Raw genomic sequence first — 6,000 nt, forward strand, 5'->3', positions numbered from 1 at the left:
GGCAGATCTGGACGGATCTGGATCAAATTTAAAAAGGATATCGAAGGGCCTAACGCAACTCACCGTCCCAAATTTCGGCGTCATCGGACAATAAACGCGCATTTTATGACCCCAAAACTTAGATCGAGAGATCGGGCTATATGGCAGCTATATCCAAATCTGGACCGATGTGGACCGAGCCAAATTGACGAAGGATGTCGAGGGGCCTAACACAACTCACTGTCCGAAATTTCAACAAAATCGGGTAATAAATGTGGCTTTTATGGGCCTAAAACCCTAAATCAGGGGATCGGTCTATATGGCAGCTATATCCAAATCTGGACTGATCTGGGGCAAATTGACGAAGGATGTCGAAGGGCTTATCACAACTCACTGTCCCAAATTTCAGCAAAATCGGGTAATAAGTGTGGCTTTTATGGGCCTAAGACTCTAAATTGGAGGATCGCTCTATATGGCAGCTATATCCAAATGTGGACCGATCTGAGCCAAATTGGCGAAGGTTGTCGAAAGGCCTAACACAACTCACTGTCCCAAATTTTAGCAAAATCGTATAATAAATGTGGCTTTTATGGGCCTAAGACCCTAAATCGACGGATCGGTCTATATGGGGGCTATATCAAGATAAAGTCCGAGTTAGCCCATCTTCGAACTTAACCTGCTTATGGACAAAAAAAGAATCTGTGCAAAGTTTCAGCTCAATATCTCTATTTTTGAAGACTGTAGCGTGATTTCAACAGACAGACGGACGGACATGTCTAGATCGTCTTAGATTTTTACGCTGATCAAGAATATACATATATACTTTATAGGGTCGGAAATGGATATTTCGATGTGTTGCAAACGGAATGACAAACTGAATATACCCCCATCCTTCAGTGGTGGGTATAAAAATAAACAGCAGGAAATACTATTGGAAACTGAATGGGTTTAAAGAAATTTTATTTTTAAAACAATTTTTGTTGAGTTTTTAAAATTTAGTAAATTACCGATTTTTTACAAGCCAATTTTTTCCCAAAACATGACATAATATGGTAACAAAATAATTTTTATTTGCCTTTATTGAATGAGAAAATAAAACATTTTATATTTCGCTTAGAAGTTCTCTTAAATGCTTTTTTCTCACTTCAATGCAATCATTTCTTTGCTTAGCTCATTCGCGTTTGAAATAGCCCAATGGAAAAAATAACGCTTAACGGTTTTCTATTTTGTTTTTGATATACCTGTAATGATCGTCACCTACATACCGCTGTTATTGCACGCCATGCCGCACATGGGCTTGGGTGCATGCCTTTATAAGTGTCGTATGCTGTTACGATGGGTTGTGTCTGTTATTTTATGTGTACGGCATAACCCAGCAGGACAATTGCATGCTGTCATGGGTTCATCATTCGGCTTGTGCATCCCTTATAAGAAACATTTCTGAGGGCAAAAATCACCGGAGACAGGTTGTCCCGCCAACAGCATGCGTATAGCAGGAAAAGGTCATCTGAAACAGCTCTTTACGACCTAGTCGACTATATAAAAGGTCCGATTCATGTCAAGGTATACACATTGGTGACAAATCTTAACATTAATGGGTGCTTTGAGCAAAACAGACGTCATTCATGAAGGAGATGGAGTTTCTAGGTATCAATACTACCATGAGGAATTTTATTACTAACTTCCTTACTAAAACAGGCTTTACGGCAAACTTGGTATGTGTAGATCTGTAAAAATGGGTTAGAATGGGGACACCTGCAGAGAGACTTCTCCATCACTGCGGAATATATCCATTAGCAATATATTATTGTCTCTGGAAGAAGAAGCTGTAAAGGTGGACACGTATGCTGATGACGTGACTAGTTAAGGAAAGCCTCTTGGCACTTTTAGAGACATAAGTCCACCTCAGACAGAAGCAGTTCTTTTCGACGGAAGATACAAGTAGTCCAAAGGTGCATCTGCCTCCTTGGGAGGAGAGAACATAGAACATGTATTGAAACCGAAAAATACCTGAGTGTTTTTATACCCTCCACCATAAGATGGGGGGTATACTAATTTCGTCATTCTGTTTGTAACTACTCGAAATATTCGTCTGAGACCCCATAAAGTATATATATTCTTGATCGTCGTGACATTTTATGTCGATCTAGCCATGTCCGTCCGTCTGTCCGTCCGTCCGTCCGTACGTCCGTCCGTCCGTCTGTCTGTCGAAAGCACGCTAACTTCCGAAGGAGTAAAGCTAGCCGCTTGAAATTTTGCACAAATACTTCTTATTAGTGTAGGTCGGTTGGTATTGTAAATGGGCCATATCGGTCCATGTTTTGATATAGCTGTCATATAAACCGATCTTGGGTCTTGACTTCTTGAGCCTCTAGAGGGCGCAATTCTTATCCGATTTGAATGAATTTTGGCACTACGTGTTTTGTCATGATATCCAACAACTATGCTAAGAATGGTTCAAATCGGTCTATAACCTGAGATAGCTGTCATATAAACCGATCTTGGGTCTTGACTTCTTGAGCCTCTAGAGGGCGCAATTCTTATCCGATTTGAATGAATTTTGGCACGACGGATTCTCTCATGACCATCAACATACGTGTTTATTATGGTCTGAATCGGTCTATAGCCCGATACAGCTTCCATATAAATCGATCTCTCTATTTTACTTCTTGAGCCCCCAAAGGGCGCAATTCATATTCGAATTGGCTGACATTTTACACAGGCCTCCAACATATAATTTAATTGTGGTCCATACCGGACCATATCTTGATATCACTCTAATAGCAGAGGAAATCTTTTCTTATATCCTTTTTTCCCAAAGAAGAGATGCCCGGAAAAGAACTCGACAAATGCGATCCATGGTGGAGGGTATATAAGATTCGGCCCGGCCGAACTTAGCACGCTTTTACTTGTTGAACTTCAAATCAAATATTTTGGGAAAGGCAAGAAAATCAATTATTGTCATATACACCTGCAAGAGATCCATTAGTGGGAGGAGAGCGGCGGTTTAAGCCGCTTCTCATGCACTGGGTGTGTACTGCAGTTGTAAGACCTATAATAGTCCACCTACTGTTCAATACTCAGCCGCGCTGAAGACGACACCAACTGATGCACTGAATTTAATGCTAAACCTAATACCCCAGGATATTGTGGCTAGACAAATTGCTGCGACCACTGCGTTGGTCATGCAGTGGCTACGCACACTTTGTTATCCTTCAGATACCGGGAACTCCCATTCACATTCCAGAGGAACTGGAATCTGTATGCCTCTGGTGACAAGTAGACTAACAGATCACAAAGTATAGTCGATATTTATGTGGCCCAATGGCCCCTCTTGGCTATAGTTAACTAGAACATACAAAGAAAAAAACAAGTAAAAACGTGTTAAGTTCGGCCAGGCCGTACTTTGGATACCCACTACCTCGGGTATATATGTAAACCACCTTTCATCAAAATCCAGTGAAAACTGCATACCTTATGTTCCATAGCAGTTATATCGAAATATGATCCGATTTGGACCAAATACTAATAGATACAAGTCATTGTTCAATTGTGTATAACAAAAATATTGGTCTTTTTAGTAGCTATATCTAAAAATAAACCACTCTGAACCATATACAACATGGATGTCGAAAAGCCTAACATAAGTCAATGTGTCAAATTTCAGTTAAATCGTATTATAAATGCGCCTTTTTCGGGGCCAAGTCTTTAAATCGAGATATCGGTCTGTATGGCAGCTATATCTAATACTTGATCGATCTAGACCAAATTACAGAAACATTTGAAGGGCTTAACTTAACATTCTGTCCCAAATTTCGGCAACATTGGACAATAAATGCGGCTTTTATGCGCCCAAAACATTAAATCGAGAGATCGGTCTATATGGCAGCTATATCCAAATCTGGACCGATCTGAGGCAAATTGACGAAGGATGTCGAAGGGCCTTACACAACTCACTGTCCCAAATTTCAGCAAAATCTGATAATAAATGTGGCTTTTATGGGCATAAGACCCAATATCGGCGGATCGGTCTATATGGGGGCTATATATAGATATAGTCCGATATAGCCCACCTTCGAACTTAACCTGCTTTTGGACAAAAAAAGAATCTGTGCAAAGTTTCAGCTCAATATCTCTATTTTTGAAGACTGTAGCGTGATTTCAACAGACAGACGGACAGACGGACGAACATGTCTAGATCGTCTTAGATTTTTACGCTGATCAAGAATATATATACTATATAGGGTCGGAAATGGATATTTCGATGTGTTGCTAACGGAATGACAAAATTAATATACCCCCATCCTTCGGTGGTGGGTATTTATAGACCGATCCGCCGATTTGGGTCTTAGGCCAATAAAAACCACATATAATATCCGATTTTGCTGAAATTTGGGACAGTGAGTTGTGTTAGGCCCTTCCACCTCCTTCGTCAATCTGGCCCAGATCGGTTTAGAATTGGTTATAGCTGCCATATAGACCGATACTCCAATTTAGGGTCTTAGGCCCATTAAAGCAACATTTATTATCCGATTTTGCTGAAATTTTGGACAGTGAGTTATCTTAAACCCTTCGACATTCTTCGTTAATTTGGCCCGGATCGTTCCAGATTTGGTTATAGCTGCCATATAGACCGATACTCCAATGTAGGGTCTTAGGCCTATTAAAGCAACATTTATTATCCGATTTTGCTGCAATTTGGGACAGTGAGTTTTCTTAGACCCTTCGACATCCTTTGTTAATTTGGCACAGTTCGGTCCACATTTGGTTACAGCTGTCATATAGACCGATCCCTTGATTTAATGTTTTGGGCCCATAAAAGGCGCATTTATAGTCCGACGTCGCCGAGATTTGAGACAGTGAGTTGTATTAGAGCCCTTAACACACTTCTGCCTTACGGCCCAGATTTGGATATAGCTGCTATATAGACCGATCCTCTGATTTAGGGTCTTAGGCCCATAAAAGGCGCATTTATTGTCCGATTTCGCTGAAATTTAGGATAGTGAGTTGTGTTAGGCCCTTCGACCTCCTACTTCATTTTGACTCAGATCGATCCAGATTTGGAAATAGCTTCCATATAGACCGATCTCTCGGTTTAATTTGGGCCCATAAGGGCGCATTTATTGTCCGATGTTGCCGAAATTTGGGACAGAGAGTTAAGTTAAACCCCTCCACATTTTTATGCAATTCGGTCTAGATCGATCAAGATTTGCATATAGCTGCCATATAGACCGGTATCTCGATTTAAAGTCTTGGCCCCATAAAAGGCGCATTTATAATCCGAATAACTGAAATTTGACACAGTGACTTATGTACGACTTTTCAACATCCATGTTGTATATGGTTCAGATCGATTTATTTTTAGATATAGCTACAAAAAAGACCAATATTTTGTTATACACAATTGAACAATGACTTGTACTTATTAGTATTTGGTCCAAATCGGAACATATGCAATTTTCACCGGATTTGATGAAAGGTGGTTTACATATATATCCGAGGTGGTGGGTATCCAAAGTTCGGTCCGGCCGAACTTAACGCCTTTTTACTTGTTTTAAATGTAATTATTTGAGATACTTATTACTGTGCAGCAATACTTATTGAGTTATTTCATAAATAAGATGATGAAGGCTAGAGGATGCTACCAAACATGAGATCATGAGTTCAATCCTCTGCGGCAACAAAATTATTAAAATTTGTCCAACACAACTCATGGCACCAAATTCATCGGTTAAAAAATACACCTTTTATGGGCATAAGAACTTAAATCTGGAGATCGGTATATGTATATGATGGCTATATCCAAATACAGACCGATCTGAACTTGATAGGACACGGATTTCGGAAAGCTTTAAAGGGCTCACTGTGCCAAATTTCAGCAAAATCAGACAATAATTGCGCATTTTAAAGGTCCAAGACCTTAAATCGGGAGATTGGTCTATATGGTATCTATATCTAAGTATAGTCTAATATGGGTCATATTCAACAGGAATGTCGAAGAGCCTAACACAGCCCATTGAG

The sequence above is a fragment of the Stomoxys calcitrans genome, chromosome 2 (assembly GCF_963082655.1).
Source record: "Stomoxys calcitrans chromosome 2, idStoCalc2.1, whole genome shotgun sequence".
Lineage (NCBI taxonomy): Eukaryota > Metazoa > Arthropoda > Insecta > Diptera > Muscidae > Stomoxys > Stomoxys calcitrans.